Source organism: Macrobrachium nipponense, chromosome 2, assembly GCF_015104395.2.
Source record: "Macrobrachium nipponense isolate FS-2020 chromosome 2, ASM1510439v2, whole genome shotgun sequence".
In the NCBI taxonomy this organism is placed as follows: Eukaryota; Metazoa; Arthropoda; class Malacostraca; order Decapoda; family Palaemonidae; genus Macrobrachium; species Macrobrachium nipponense.
Window position 1 is genome coordinate 59,526,144 of NC_087201.1, and position 17,865 is coordinate 59,544,008.

The 17,865-nt window shown below is 35.7% G+C and overlaps 1 long non-coding RNA gene across 1 annotated transcript; it reads left to right on the top strand.

Moving 5' to 3' along the window:
* The first annotated feature begins 2,465 nt into the window (after nt 1–2,465).
* On the top strand, nt 2,466–17,476 carry LOC135221430 (uncharacterized). Its single transcript, XR_010315944.1, has 3 exons — nt 2,466–2,679; nt 9,968–10,191; nt 16,619–17,476. It is a non-coding gene; the product is annotated as an uncharacterized LOC135221430 (long non-coding RNA).
* Nucleotides 17,477–17,865: the final 389 nt, after the last annotated feature.

A 17,865-nucleotide genomic window follows, 5' to 3' on the forward strand; every position in this document is an offset into this window, starting at 1 on the left:
AGGTAATTCTCATGCACATCTCTACCCTGTAGTTTCGTGCTGCGTGACGTCACTAATTTTTAGCGACATGTGGCAGGCAGCTCGGGAGTTTTAATCCGACTTATACTGCGCTCGGAGAGACCTTTTTGTTGACTTATCTCACTTTTGACCAAGTTGTGACTATGTTACTGGTATCTGGTTAGCCCACAAAGCAGGAATAAAAGAGGAAAAAGATGGTATAAGGTTGTTTTATAAAATCAAGGATAATAAAAGATAGATATATACTGAAAAAATATTAACATTAAAATACATAGATTATTTGTAAAAAGTATAAGATAAGATATTTGTTAAATTCTAGTAAATTTAAGTCAACCTGGATAAAATTTTGAATGTAATTCTGTTAATATTGTAAAATATTGTATATTTTCTCTAATAAAAGATAAACAAAACGTTTAAGCAAGTGCAGTACTTCGCTAACTTTAATTGCTGTTCCGAAAGTAAAACTTAGGCCTGGGTCACACATTGGTGATTTCAGACCGCGACTTTCGTAAGGGCTGGGTTTGGCGATCAGGCTCCTATAGTCGCGGGGCTTGGGCTCAACTAAAACAGAAAAGACAGCTGATATCGACTCCATGACGACTTCCGCAATGAACCATTACGACAACATTGCGCAAGTTGAGATGAGATTAGGTATTTGCGTAGTCGCACGCGCAAGTCACCGACGATTTAGGCCACACCCACTTTTAATGGTTTTTACAGGTCGACGAGTTCCGTGAAGGCATGACGATTATTGACGATTTATTTGCGATTTGGTTAGGCTTTGTTACCGACTGGAACTGTTACTTTCGCTGCTCTTGGCTGCTGAGTGAATAAGGTATTATTACCGTCCTTTTTTCATAGGTAGTTGGATATTATGTTTTGATTACATCAACTTACCTAATTTCTCGTACGTATCACATTTCACACTTTAAATAGTGCGATTACGGATCCCTGAAGAGCATAGGCGTAACTAGCAGTCTACTAATGTCGGGGGTTGCGGTGGCGGGGGAGTCGCAGGCATACACAAATTATAATACTCATTCTTTTTTTTAAGTCATATGGAAAAATATTCAGGTTGTTTTAAAATATTTAAGCCTATCAACTTGTGAATCACGTTTTTATATAACTCGCACTTGCTCAAATGTTTTTTCAACAAAAATTATGAACCTCTGACCATACTTGTAAATCCAAATAAGTTATTAGTGGAGTGGTTTGGCAATGAAATAAAACCCCTTGTTATGTAAACAAATTATAATTAAGAGAATCAAAATTAACAGTTGCTTATTGTGACTAAGAAAAAATATATTAGAATTAATCATCTAATATATCTGATATGCTTAAACAGTGAGATCAAAAGAAATTAAGACATTTGATTGCTACAATTAATGACTTTAGTTGATAATAATAATAATAATAATAATAATAATAATAATAATAATAATAATAATAATAATAATATGAAAATTAAGCTTAGGCTTTTACTACAAGCTTCATGAACTCAAAATGGGGGGACACCGTTTCAAATGGGGGGCGCGTGCCCCCCGTCCCGCAGTTACGCCTACGCTGAAGAGATGCGAAAACAGGTGATCATTTAATTTGCTATCGACTTCCTGAGCAATTTCAATATTCCAAAGCCCTATTTTCATGTTGGCTTTAAAAGGATTGACAAAGCCAATGCAACTGTAAACCCGTGTACATTAGATAAATTTATTGCATTAAAAGGTCGTATTAACAATGAAATATTTCGCTTTATCATGTTAACCTTCTGTTTACCAAATCAAACGTAGCAAACTTCCTACAAAATTTTCTTTTACGTATAACACTGCAGCATAATTACCAGGAGTTTGGATTAATTTCAAGTATGTTTTTATAAACTTTAATAATAGATTTTGCATGCTGCGATTAAAAATAACAACAATAGCTTGTTTTGACAAAGGTTTCTGTATAACGAAGGTGCTTGGTACTGTTTTAAAACTATTTAGTTAAGGAGAATCTTCACTACCGCTAATTACCGATGCATTCTAATAAATCTCGAATTTTTTGCCGGTTGCTGTTTTTATTTTACGATTGTTTTTGGTTCTTATATCTGCTTGTAGGTGTCGCAGGAGTTTCTCTTTTCTGAAGTCTTTTATCAGTTAGACAAAATTTTAATTTACGATAGAATAAAAATGTCTAAACTGAGTACATGCTCAAATAAAACTGTTTCATATCTCGCCCCTTTCTCACAATAGTTGACTAAATTTACGATTTGCAGTTAAAATCTCGTTTCCTGCGAGTCCAACTGTCCCGTTGATATCGAATGCAAAGTGAATTACTATTATGATACCATTTTAAAAGATTGATGTGTAGGTATATCGGTAAAGTTGTTAATGTGCTCCAGTTTAGAATACCGACAAATCGACCTCTTGCTGCGGCTCAACATTACTGGAACCTTGGTGACGGTCGCCTCCGTCTCTCAGAGCAGACGAAGGATTGTTTTCCGTTTCACCGTTTGAATTAGTTTGATATTTTAAGGAAAATCTTAACATTTTCTGAGTGTTATGATAGCGTGTTTAGAGAACCAGTGTGGAGAGTGTATAATTCTTCGAATGTCTTTGCATACATATGTAGGCCTACGGGAGATTGTGGATTCCACTGGGTGCCATAGACGGTGAGAAATAGGTAAGTTCGATACGCTTGTTATATTATGGTTAAAATGGCGTCTACATGGATGTAAACTCATCCATAAAAAAAACTTTGACAGCCTACAGGAAAGTTTAGTAGAAACTAAGGTAGGTTACCATGGAAATCAAACATTTTCAGCAAAAGTTATCTGTAGTATCCTGGGGGAAAATGTTGAGTGGAAGTCAAGAAGGTACTAAGGAAGGTAAATTGTGGAACCAAATGAAGATAAAATATCATACATATGAAATGTTTATTTACAAACTGAAAACACATTTGTAATTAGGGTAATTTCTCGCATAATAAGAGCGTTTTTGGCCCTTAAATTGAGGTATAAACCACTTGTTTCTGCGTTTTCCCAACGCCTAACCTGTAGGTGGTGTTAGTTTCAGAAAAATTTAACCTCATATTAGAATGTCATTATTCACTGAGGCCTGCTTAACTATGTATCAGTGACTGGTACTTTAGAATCTGTACAAAGAAATATTGAAAATTTGGTGCTGCTTTGGCCTAAGTACTTGGTAATGTATCCAAAACCCCGAATAGAATATGTATTTATATGGGAACGGGTTTTAAATGCTAGTTTTTTTTTCTTTTTTTTAGGCTATTTCGGAATTAATATTGTGGAGAACCATGGGAGGCCACACCTGAAAACCAGACTACCAAAGTCCAATACTTTAACTTAGAATAGGTTGTTTGGGGTGGATGTGGGGCGTTGTCGAGGTTGGACCAGTGACCAGTTAGGCAGGACTCTGTTAGTTAGGATATAGAAGGTTAGGTGAAGATACATCCTTACCTTTTACTCTATAATTTATGGTGCCGTAGGTCAGGTTATGTTGAAGGATGTAGGGAACAGACGGCAGGATATTACAAAGGTGAAGAAAAAACTTTAATCTACATGCTATACCTACTGGGATTGACAGAATGCAGAATCGTGATCCAGTATCAAGGTTAAATAAAAGTTATATTCACTATTTTATTCAACTTCAAATTATTTCAACCGCAACCATTCAATCAAACAGCTTTTCATTGTTCATAAGCTGTGATTGGTTTTCTGTGATTTTTCTCCATGATTCATTTTCAATGCTTGTTAAAAACTTTTCTGTCAAGATAGAGAGTTAGATATTAATAGCCCACATGAAAATGACATAGTTTGGAAATCTGCTGAAGGTAGATGACCATAAAAACAACCAGTGCTAAGTTGGTAAGGTTGATGTGATTATTCTAGGAAAATGTACCACATCCTATAGCCCAGGTTCCCCATGGATTTCTTGGAGTCTTCCTTAAGAGGGCTTGTCAGCTGGAGCTCTTGCCTGTAGTTCACGTTATTGTAATTCCAACATAAATTTTGAAATGAGGTTAATTGCATAACGTAAATGTTGCAGTGAAGTTTAAATAGAATAGTCATGTGCAGTCATTATACTAGTGTCAAATGTCAAATATTGTTTGAACACAGATGTGAAATGTTTGAGGCTCCTCTGTTGACAAATCCAGGTGGCTACACCTTCTTAGTTTGACGCACTGTTCTCCATTTATCACTTTAGTAGGGTTCACAGTGCCTGGTTTTGGACGGCACCAGTGGCGTAGCAAAGTTGGTGGGTGGGTGTTGGAGCGGCGCTCTGGCATCTTTGGAGCAGCTTCTTCAAGTTAAAACTAATAAAAAAAAAAACTATCTAAGATCAACTTGAGTCAGCTCTGATTGTCAAATCTCGCGATATCGTCAATAGAGTGTGAAATTACCAATCAGTTGGGCTTTGATGATGATGTTAGCGAATTCACTTCTAACAAAGATCGTAAGGTTCCGTTGTAAATCTGTTATGTTGATTTTGTTTTATCTATATGAAATAAAATAAACGATGGCGATTTTAAGGCTTAAAATGTGAGTTTAATTTTCACTACTTGAGTACTTTTTAGCACGGGAATGGAGCGGCACTTTCAGGGCCAATCCGGCCCGGGCGCCACAAACGCTAGTTACGCCTCTGGATGGCATTCTATTTGACTCTTGTATTTATCAAAAGACACCATTCTTCCTTGGATGGTAACTGGATCCTGAAGCATTTCCTACTTAGCAGTAGAATTCGTATTTTTTTTTCTCCAATAGAAATGGAAACTGCTTTCATTGGGATATTGACCGGTGGTTAGTGAGGTAACAAGCCTTGTTAGGATTTTCGGAAAATATATAGGACTATTTATTTTTCCAATAATATAAACCTTCCAAAGTTATCGATTTAATAATTAGACGTTATTAGCTCGGTATGTACCCACCTTTGTCGTCCAGGGTAAACTCGTGCTAAGTAAAGTAGACAGCCGCACGAAGATATCATTTATCAATATTATTTGTTGACCATACACAGTACTAGCCCCTCTAAACACGGCGTCCTAAGGAGCCCCCGCCATGCCTAGTACTAACACCTCGAAGTCCATGACGTAGATGGGTACATAATGGGTTAATACCATTTTGAGCTCAGTATTTGTTTTATCTTTAACTCTATCATTAGCATTCTTTTGTCTTTGACATAATAAAGCAAAATCTTAAGAAGCATTAGGTACAGTATCCCAAGTAGATCAGGGGAAAGTTTTCGTAGGTGGTTGGTGCCATCAGTTCACCTCATTCGGTGCAATGTAGGCATTACTTAAGGTTCTTTGCAGCGCCCCTTCGGCCCCTAGCTTTAACTACTTTCATTCTCTTTACTGTACCCCCTTTCATATTTTCTTACATCTTACTGTCCATCCTCTCCTAACAATTGTTTCATAGTGCAACTGCGAGGTTTAACTGTCAATTTCCGTTTCAGCGCTGAATGGCCATAGTTGCCCCAGTGCAAATAATGCCAACAATCTACATAAATCAAATCGGGAGATAGTAAACTGCGTTATAACGTAATATGCCGGGACACACATTCGCCAACTGTATTATGGTTCAGCTAGGCGAGTGAGAACGGGCGCGCGCTTACGATTTTATGGGTAACTCAAACTATACACTGTTTTTTTCCATCGGTCCATCCACCTGTGGTGTTTTCGCATGGTAACACGGCATCCCCAGAGCCCCGTGCTTTAAATAGTTACGCTATGTGTAAGTTTTAGGTAAATAAAAGGATATCTGGGTGTACATTTGCAACTGAAAACTGTTTTAATAATTTTCTGTATGCGAATTACACCGTTAATATTCGAAATAGGATATTATTTAAAGCCCGGGACGCAGTGTTACCATGCGCAAACACCGCAGGCGGATGGACAGATGGAAAAAACAGAGTATAGTACATCCCACGCCATTCCCATATGCCCTATGTGTATTTACATAGTAGTATTTATTGCGTATTATTTAGTGTACTAAATATTGTGCATATGTTTGGTATACTATGCGATATTAATACCTACAAATAATTTATTTACTGTGTACTTATTTCTTATTATACCAAATTATATTTATTATGTATTTCTTATTTATTATGCTAAATACTGTGTATATGTTTGGTATATTATATGATAAAAATACATTCAATCAATCAGAATTTATTTATTGTGTATTTATGCCTTATTCATTATACTAAATCCTGTTTATTGTGTGTTTATTTCTTATCTATAATGCTAAATACAGTGCATAACTAAAAATAAGAGGAAGTATGGTGTGTATGTCACAAAGACTATTATAGGCTAGCTTTTACGATGTAGTTAATAAATTATCTTCTCAGACTATGTATCAGTGACTTCCATATAAGGCAACTCATATCTTATTCTCACAAAGTCCCACAGACCCACACACCAAATTTGGAGGTGTACTCAGACAGACCAAATTTCTGACCCATGCAGAGTAAGGAATTCCCAATTTCGAAAACTCTCCATCTATATAACTATACTGTTCTAAGTTTACTGGATGCCTAAAGTTCCTCGTTGGACGAGTGGTGTTCGTGCTCGGCCACCAATCCGACGGTCCGAAGTTCGATTCTCGGCTCGTCCAACGCGGGATCAGAGGAATTTATTTCTGGTGATAGAAATTCATTTCTCGATATAGTGTTGTTCGGATCCCACAATAAGCTGTGGGTCCCGTTGGTAGGTGACCAGTTGGTTCCTAGTCACGTAAAAATATCTAGTCCTTCGGGCCAGCCATAGGTGAGCTATTAATCAGTGGTCTGCTTAAACTAAGATATACTAAGTTATCTTTTAACTGGATGCCTTAATGGCCACTTCCATGTGATTTAGCATTGGCCACATTTTGCGCAACGTTTGATGATAAGCTTCGTGGCCGTTTCGAATTGCGGTTTGCTTTACATGCTTGGTCGCCGCCCTTTTCCAAGGGGGGCTGCGCCTCTTGGTTTCCCTGGCCCTCTTCTTGATGTGGAGGTTGGCTGGCATCGAATTTGATCTCTGCCAGCTCCGGTGTTACAGGTGCCACTCCCCAAGTTATATAGTAGACTATTCATCTGGTTTTCACTTCTCACATGGTTTAAGTGTCTGACAGCTGTTCTGATGGTTGCCGCTGTTAAACCGTTGCTGTACTTCTGTTCTCCGATACATTTTGGAATGCAGCGACTAACTTGCTGATGTCTGTCTGCACACTGCTGCGGATCTTCATGATGATTATCGTCCTCTTTAGTCAACAGCTTTTCCTGTGGTAGGTCAGAGTCCTGTGCGCTGCCCGGTTGTTCCCAAGTAGGAAAAGTGGATCACTTTCTTCTTGCTGTGGCTCCATCAGCCCTCTGGAAAACACTTCAGGAGGAGTTTTGTCTTCGCCCCCTGCCACTGACCACTGACTTCTGCTGAGAGTGGCCAGTCAGACAACTACTAGTCTAGAGAAGTTTTTTCATTTGAGGACGAGAGCTTTTCTTATGTTATAATTAGTGAGACGGATGATAGTGTATTTTCGCATAAGCGTGAAAAATGACGAAGAGCTTGAACGTTAGAAAGAGCTTTATATGGAGAAAAACAACATGTTTCAATGTGAAACGTATCTCCTGTCAGAAAAAGGAAATTGTTTCATAAAAAAAATGGTCTGTTTGCATGGTGCTGTTCGGAACTTAGGAAAAAAGAAGACGTATACTAGGTATGTATATGTTGCAGGTAATTATGCAACTTGGAATCATTGTTTCATTCATCGTGAAGCTTTGGCTGTAAAAGGAATCCCTTGCAGCTCAAAAAATGTTTAAATTAAGCTGTAAAACTTTTCAATCTTATCAAATGAAGTTCAATGAATAGCCGTTTGTTAGAACAACTTTGCTGTGAAATGGGAGCTGTTCAGTCACGCTTGTTGTACCATACTGAAAGGTGGCTATGCCGAGGAAGAGCTCTAACCAGGATATATGAATTAAGGATGGAAATACTTATATTCCATCTTGAAAAGAAGTCTCCAATGGCAGAGCTATTTATTAGGGATGAATGGCTTACACAGCTATCATATTTAGCAGACATTTTCTCAAAGTTCAATGAACTTAGTCTAAAACTACAAGGAAAAGAGAATGATATATTCAAACACACCGAGGAAGTACAGGCATTTATGAAATCACTAAAGATTTGGCCAGCAAGGGTTAAAACAACCAACCTGTTTACTACATGTTCCCCACACTTTCACAACATATTGAGGAAAACTATTTAAATCAAGAATGTATGTACCAAATGAAAAAAAGATAAAGACTACTCCTTCAGTCTCTGTCAGCCAGCTTTGAGCAGTAATTTCCAGAAGAAAAATATCCATTTAAAAGAAAAATACTGGGTAAAATAAACGTTTGTATTTGGGAACGCAGATTCAGTTGTGGAATTAAACTTGACACCTATTAAGAAAGAAGAGTTAGTCCGGCTAACTAGTAGTAACTCATTAAGAGTTAGGCACAAGACATCAACATTGTCTTCTTTTTGGCTAAGCCTTTCCAAGGGCTGTCCCAACTTGAGTAAAGAAAGTGTCTTTCTCTGCTACCTCTTACAACCACGTATATGTTTGAGGCTGGTTTCTCAGTCTTAACCAAGTTAGAGGTAAAGGAAATAAATCGCCTTGGTGCCACCATTGATATGCGTGTCGCCCCATCTTCCTGCAAGCCAAACTGGTCCAGGATAATAACAAACAAGCAAGCCCATCTAAGTCAGTGAAATAGGTAAGCCTAATTGTAAATGAGTGGAAATGATTCCATGTTTGTATACACACGCACACCATATATATATATATATATATATATATATATATATATATATATATATATATATATATATTATCTATCTATATATATGTATAAATATATATTTATTATATATATATATTATATTATATATATATATATATATATATATATATATATAGATATATATATATATATATATATATATATATATATATATATATATATATATATATATATATATATATATAGATATATATATATATATATATATATATATATATATATATATATCTATATATATATATATATATATATATATATATATATATATATATATAGATATATATATATATATTATATATATATATTACATGTTTATAATTCTGATTATAATGCCTTTTTAACATGGTTATTACGTTTCAGTTTTTAATCTTTGCATTCTTTGATATTTCTGGTCATTTGTACAATATTTTTCTGTGTGGGTCGTGGGAATGATGTCATAGTAAAAAATGGATCAAGGCTGAAAAGATTTGAAGAACCCTGCAGCCTTTTATGGTGGTCCCTGTTTGAGAAGATAATTTATTAGCTACATCGTAAAAGCTAGCCTATAATATTCTTGTGACTTTCACACTATCCTTTCTCTTATTTTTAGTTATGCACTGTATTTAGCATCATAAATAAGAAAAACAGTAAATAAACATGATTTTTTTAACGAATAAGGCACAAATACACAATGAATAAATTCTGATTATTTGAATGTACTTTTATCATATAAAAAAAACCAAATATATGCACAGTATTTAGCATAATAAATAAGAAATAAATACATAATATATAATACATTATGATTTTGTACGTATAATAATAAATACACAATAAATGAATAAATTATTTGTAGGTATTAATATCGCACAATATACCAACGATATGCATAATATTTAGTGCTGAAAATAATACAATGAATACCACAATAAATGTAAATACACATAGGGCATTTGGGTATGGCGCGGTATGTGCTAGTTTGTTTGAGCTACCCATAAAATCGTGAGCGCGCGGCCGTTCTCACTCGTCTGGCCGAACCGTTCACAGTGTGAATCATTCTAAGCACTTAGAACTACTTTTGAGATTTGTGGCTCGGAGGTTTTTGAAACTTAAGGATTAAAATGATCTAATTTTATTTTCAGATGGGTACAACCAGAGCAATCAGCCTGCTCACAGAATGTAGTGGCCAAAGGCGGCAGGAGGGAAAACTCAAGTGGAGAACCCAGTTTGGTATTCGTCTGGTGGAAAGAAATTTTGAAGTACAGGAGCCTAGATAAAAGAGGATGAAGAACTGGAGCAAACTTTTGTCAAGGACTGCGATTAGATGAAGACTACAGGACATAGTGGTCATCGGTTGAAAGTTTTGGTTTATATTTTCACGTTCAAAGTTTTTTTTTTCTTTATAAATGTCGGTAGTACCAGTTAGGATGCAAAGTAGCCCAATTCTTATTCTGAGGTAGGACATTTAAACTTAGTGGAATATGATGTTGAAAAAAACTAATCTTGAACAGTCTGTCATAGTGTTTTTAGTATTTTGTTTTAAAATTCTTTTATAACTGAGAAATGCTAAGAAAGGTAGTATACACTACGCTGGTCTCAATAAATTAAGATTATACTCAGTAATACTCACCGAAGGTGGTCATAAATATCCGTTCCAGTACAGTGCTTGCATATATCAAGAAATTGTGGCGCAAATTATTCGTTAATTTGATTTGAAATCCTTTGAAAAGGAAACTGGCAAATAGAGATTTGAACAAGAGAAGCACGATGCTTCAAGTGGTTAGGATTTTAAACTTTAATCAGCCCATCTAGGCCCATAGGATGCCATATTTCTAAAAAGGTCGATTTAGATTTAATTGATAGCTACGAAACTGCTTGATCATTCAAGCAATCTGCATTGAATATGGTCATTATTTGAAACAGTTTAATATTTCATTCGCACACGGCTCCCGTTCAAGTAACTGCGTTGTATTGGAGTCTCGCCTAGATAACGTGATGAATAAGCCTAGCAACATTTTTTAATGATCGTATTTATTCTTTTATCAATAGTGTAACAACCGTTTAGACTTACACGTGTAATTGAAAGTATACTTGAAGCAGCCAGGTTACTAAGTTATCAAGTTAAGCAAAGGTGGGGATTCTACCCGCGTTTCATGTTCGTATAAACAAATGTAAAGTTGGGCTTCTTTGCTAGACGCACTGATATTAGAAATGAGGGATAAATGTTAAAGGTGATAGACAAGTTGTTGATCTTGTAGTCAGAAAGGTAAGTGTAGCTGACTTTTCTTAACACAGAAAGCAAAACTTTTTTGCTTTAATTCAACTCTGAAATTCTAGTTATAATTAAATCATTGTTTGTTTTGAGGAATGTAATGCCAGTTAGAATCCTGAATAGCTAAATTTTGAGGCATCATTTGATAAAATGTTCATTAATGAAGGAGTTTCCAAAAAGAAGCAAGTAAATTTCAGCTAAAAGTTAGCATAAATGTTAAATTTGTTTCAGGTGACTAGTATGACGAACTTCCAAAAGGAGGCTCTTCATATAACTGGTCTATGTATGTGTATTAAAGGATGCAGGCTTATTCGGACCTTGGCTGATCCGGACTTTGGCTGATTTGGATCGGATTCGGACCTTAGTCTTGGCTGATTCGGACCATTTGCTAGGCTGATTCGGACAATTGTTTAGGCTAATTTGGACCATTTGCTTGGTTGTTTCGGACCTTTGTTTTGGGTGATTCGGACCCATACTGAAAATTTTTTACTATACCGATGGCTATTTCTATATAAGCATTCCGCATCGCTCGTCCCCGCGAATACTAAAGCCACCAGGAATTGGGGTGTCAAATGTATTTCGCCGTGTTTAGTACGAGCCCCTGGGGGTTAATTACAGTCGTCCGAATAAATATTACTTAAAATTCTTGTTCAGGAGGTAAAACTGCATAAAAAAACCGCAACTGCCATAGTCTAGGTCGCCGCGGAATAGTAATATAGATCTACCTAGCAATGATATTAGGGATACCTTTGATGAACTTTCAGGCAAGGTGGGTGTCATTGGGCCAGTTAGAGAGCTTAAGGATTATGTTGACCTAACGTGGTTGCAGAGTCAGGTGTGGAAAATGGAGAACTGGTCAGTGTTTGGGCGCAGTATGAGGACAAACTATGTGGAGGGGTGGGATCATAAGCTGAACAAAAACGCCAAAAAAGTAACCTAGCATCTTATTCACTTATATCTTTAAGATACTTAGAGGCAAAGGAAATACCGAATCGGGTGAATTAATCTTGTTAAAGAGGGCAAATTAAAAAGACATCAAAGAAAGCAGGTCAAGGAACTACAAGGGCGTCATGAAACCGTGGGAGGATTATAATGGAAGGGAAATAACAACTGGTCAGCTACTGAGGAAATGTGCACATATACTATACTATGCGCCAGTGTAAATCAAGGGGCTATTTCGGGTGAATTTGGGCTTTATTTTAAGCTTTATTTTTACATGAACTATTTTAAAAATTACAGCAATATGTAACTGTACGAAATAAATGGTCCTAGAAACGTGAGACGAGTGGATTTCCATTGCTTCCCAAATATATTTTCATAATAGACTTTGGAATGATTATGGATTACAAACACTGAAACAATATCATAAAACAATGTCACATATGTTACATAATGTAAATATATATTAGCAGTGGCTGCTCGTCAGCAGGCACTGTGGAACTGCAGCACCCCATATAGATTTCATAATATATATGCACAAAATTATGAATATATACACAAATATGAGAAAATAAGTAGAGTTTATCAATAATCCTTTAAAATGATTACTATTCTCTTGTTTTTGTAAAAAAAAAAGAAAAAAAAAAGATTGAAACCATATGTGGAACTGCTGGCGCTTAGCAGTTCCTATTTTGCTAGTAGGGTGATAATGTAGCCAGCTCGCACGTAAAGCCCCGTACACACTTGGAAACATTGTTTGGAAACAATGTTTGGAAACGGTTTCCAAACAGTTTGGAAACTGTTTCCGAAAACCTGATTCCAAAACTGTTTGGAAACAGTTTTGCAAATTATTTGTAAACTACTTCCAAAAAATGTTTCCTGTCCACACCTCAGTTGTGGTCATTGCCTTAACATACCCTTTCAGTGCTGAGATCAAAGCTTCACAGACCTCAGGAACCACTGGCTGAGATGGTCTGCTTCGATATCCTGAAGGTGTACTACATGAGGCTCGTTAAGGAATCTCCACTTGCATAAACAATAAAATTAACAAATGTGGATTACAAAAATAGAATTAAAAAGGTGGATGCCGTGACGCGGATAGCTGATAAACTTTCTATACTGTAACCTGTGATGAGTGTAGAGGTTGCTGCAGCAGCGTCTGCATTTTACTTGGCACTTTTGATAAAGTCAAGGGAGGTCAAGAAAAAGAGAAAGATATGGGTGAGGAATTTTTTTGAAAAAGGACCCTATGGTGATTTGCTTTTGGCGGAACTGAAATTAGATGGTGGAGTGAATCAGTGTAATAGCCAGTCTCATGTCGGGTGTAATAGCCTTTGTGTATTTTGTATCCTTTCGAGATATACTGGGAGCCACCATCCGTAAAAGTAGTTCAAAGTCACTTGAGCACATCCGAACAAAATTGGTGAAACCTCCACCACTAATAACAGTTCCGCCAAAAGCAAATCACCATAGGGCCCTGTTTCAAAAAAATTCCTCACCCATATCTTTCACTCTTTCTTGACCTCCCTTGACTTATCAAAAGTGCCCAAGTAAAATGCAGACGCTGCTGCACGCAACCTCTACACTCATCACAGGTTACAGTTATAGAAAGTTTATCAGCTATCCACGTCACGGCATCCATCTTTTAATTCTATTTTTGTAATCCACATTTGTTACATCCCACAATGTAGGGGATGAATGCAGCAATTCAATTAGTTCTAGATTTTTCTCGGCAGACCACATGGTGTTATCGCTACAAGTCTCGAGTAGGTACTAAATTCATCATCGCCTCGGCCGCACACACACACACGCGCGCGCAGTGTTTCCCATTCTGGATGGGAAACAGTAATTCGTGAAATGGTGTTTGTTTGGAAATGGTTTGCAAACAGTTTGGAAACAGTTTTCCAAACTGATTGGAAACAGTTTGGAAACATTGTTTGCATACAGTTTGGAAACAGTTTTTCAAACTGTTTGGAAAACCGTTTCCAAGCTGTTTTGGAAACCGTTTCCAAACATTGTTTCCAAACAATGTTTCCAAGTGTGTACGGGGCTTAAGGATGATGGGAGCACTGCCCTCTCGAGCAGTGTTAGCCTAGTATTTGTGATAGTGATAAAATTAGTGACGATACTAATGATATGTAATGTGGTGTAGTTGCAATAAATGGGAAAAAATGATAACCACAATAATGTCTATGATACTAAAATTCAAAATAGCTTTCGGCAATGATTCTGCTGCCTTCCTCAGAGAGAGAGAGAGAGAGAATGTGTATGCTTGCGTCTGTGTTTTAGTGGGCGTTCTTTAGTCCTTTTTGTTTTATATAGGCCTATGTTATTCTATTTACTGTCATACTCAGTTTTGTACTATCTTAATGTTTTTTGTTTTCGAGTTTTTATCTTTTTAATGGTTTAATGATTTTTTTTTTGCTATGCTTAGTTTACATAAACTTAATATTTTTATGTAACCTCATATTCTCAATTTTCCGTCAGTCCGTCCGCCAGTCTCTACGCTGCCGAAGTTACTGCTTTGAATTTTAGTATGGTATTTTCATACTTTTTCAGTTTTGTTTACTGTTTCAAATTTGATTTGGGTAATCATCCATTCATCATATATATATATATATATATATATATATATATATATATATATATATATACTATATACTATATATATATATATATATATATATATATATATATATATATATATATATATATATATATATATATGTGTGTGTGTGTGTACTATATAATGTGTGTTTTTATGCAGTTAATATCAAGGAATTGAAAAAAAAAATGTAACAGCACCCCTATGAATGATAGCCAGGAGCCGCCACTGCATATTAGGTCCGAATCGGCCAATCATATGAAGGTCCGAATAAGCCTGGATAAAGGTCCGAATGAGCCATTACATGGTCCGAATCAGCCAAGGTCCGAATAAGCCTGTTCCCGTATTAAACTGCTGGAAGATGTTGAAGTCAAAATCAGTTACTAAAGGTTTACAGTATTCAAGTTGAAGTATCTTCTTGCATCATTTTACTGTACGTAAGATACTAGAGATAACATTATACAATATTGTACAGCCATGTATCTAAAAGGGCATTCTTGTTGAGCTACTCGTTAACAGAAAGTTTCTGAAATATGAAAGTTGTCGTCTTGAAAAGATAGCATAGATTTTTAGATGTTAGGACTAAGGTAGTTTACTGTAATTAGTGTGAGCAGAGCTTGGTTGGTGTGGAATTCCTCATAAACAAGTTTGCGTCTACTTGATGAGAACTTTTTTAATTGCAGGTTTCTGGGTAATAAGTCGTAAAAATATTTAGTGAAGCTTACAGATAAAGGGGTGTGTCCTATAATTTACTAATATGATTGTATTGTTTGGTTTAAACCAAAAAAGTGAATAATTCCCCTTCTTGGTTTCAATCCATGTCTCAAAATGTACTAGAAGTCACAAAGTGGTGTTTTTGTATGTTTGGTAGTTTAGAATTGGAAATATCAGAGTGGTTCTCAAAAGCAGGTTAACATTAAAATTATACGATGTTTTGTGGAAACTACCTCAAGAATAATGACCGAAAATTAACTCAGTGTCTTTGCGTGAAGGTATCTATTCCGACATTTTGAAGCTTAAACCATTTTTTTTTCTCACCACCGAAACTGGTATGATTAGGCCACCCGATGAAAAGGGAAAAATTTGAGATCATCGCACACAAGATTTTGTCCACCTTGAAAAACAGACAGTTAATCCTAAAGGACGGTTCGAGTTTTCTTGATAGTTATTAGCACGGTTTAGACCGTGGTTATTAGTGCAAACCCCAAGGTTACGGAAGCATTTTGTTTATCAAAATCTCTTCTCTTTATCGAACATTCAAAACTTAGACTGGGTAGCAAAATCTGCCTTCGTATTAAAACAACAATATTAATTGTTCCTAGTACACGAATATAAAATTTATTTGTTCATCAAGTAGTTATAAGGCTTCTAAGAAATTTGAATGCAGAGTTCAAAATATGGATATTGATTTGTATTAGTTCAGGCATCTATTATGTATTCAAGTATGGAAAATTGAACTTTGACCAGTATTTGCACCTAGAGGCAGTTTCGAAAATATTTACGTTTTCTAGACGTTTTAATAGCCCTCTTTCAGTAAGAAATTAGTTTTGAATATTATTTTGAGTAATACTAGATTTGTTAAATTTTAGATGTGAGCCATGTTGGTATCTATCTTTCATAAGTTTAAAAATATCTTAAGTGTGAAAGGATTTTGAGTCTTTATGTACGATAAACTTTCATAGATTTCCTTGGCAGATTAGTGGGTCGGTTTTAGAATCCGTTAATACAGTGATTACTATAGGTATTAAGAAGTTATTCTTTATGAACAAATAAATTCCTGGGCAATTGAAGACTAAACAACCTTTTATTCAAAGTAGTATTTTACGAATATGACATTACTTTCGCAAACAAAATTTAAGTTATAAAACTGTGTAGAATCTTAAATTGATATCTTGACAGGTGTTGATTTGAATTCATCGTACATCGAAAAGTACTAGTCTCAATAAATTGAGAGTAATTCTTGACTCCATCTTTCAGAATGTAATCGGTCGCTGGTTTGAGTAGAATGAACACATGGCCAAAAATCAGTGATGATGCATATTAAGGAATCGACAAACTTCAAGAAAATCCTTCACTCCAAGTTGCAAGCTCAATTGGAGGTCTGTGGCTTCAAGATCAGGAATCAGAAGCATATGTATCAGGATTCAAAGTTCAGGATTTATTCTTAATTTTGAAAGTTCCTGTGTAGAAGTGTTTACATAGAGGCTCTAAGTATTTGGATATTGTCTAATACAAGTTACCAGTTCTTTTGAGTAACGCTACAGAACCCATCTTGCTGCTCATTAATTATGTTTCTCTTCCTAAAATATCTAGTGATTTGCTGCCATTGATTTTCTTCGCATAAGATACTAGTGCTTCGAATCTTAGACGTACTCACGTCTTTCATTTTAGATTTTCAAGAAAGAATTGTCTTAAAATTACTAAATCTCTATAATTTTCAACTCTATATAACTTAAGTCATCCATTCTAACAACTTTGGTCACAGTGTTAGATTTTTTTCTAAATCATGGAACATACTAAGTCATTCTACATTTACTTGGAGCTTTGTCATTATAAATCTCACTCTTATCAGTGTATTAGCGTCTGGGGAAGCTTTTCCGCAAAGAATTTCTCACATGACGTATCGTGAACGTGGAATAAGGTTATTCAGTAATTTACAGTTACAGCCAGATTAGTTTTGATTATCTGTGATAGTTTTACTTGTAAGTCTGCCAATTCTTAATCTCTGTGATGATATCGTGTCAGCTCCATGAATTGGTATTTCAGTAAATTTAGGGCATCATCGTCTATAAATTATTAGAATTCCGAAGTGCCCAGAGAACATTTAAATCATAATGTGAGTACAAAGCTGAAAAACTTACCAGCAGCATTACTTTATCTTTAGAACAATGTTTATTGACAAATAAGTCTGTGGTATCAGGAAGTATTCAGTGATCGTAAAATTTGTGAAACTGCAACGTGGCTGAGGTAATTATTCCTGGTTTTGTGAGTATCAGAGTGTTACTTATCGTCCTGGGGCACTTCGACGTCATACCATTAAGCTTTTCAACTGTGAGTTGCAAAGTTCCTCCTGTAATATCATATTTTATAGTCCAAAATGCTTTTTTGTGTTCGTACCTTTGTCCAGAATGTTAGCTTTTCAATTTGATAATGTGCCGCTGTAGTTTTGATTATGTTTTCCATTCAAGTTATAGATACCTGCCGGTCAGTAGTTACATAGTATG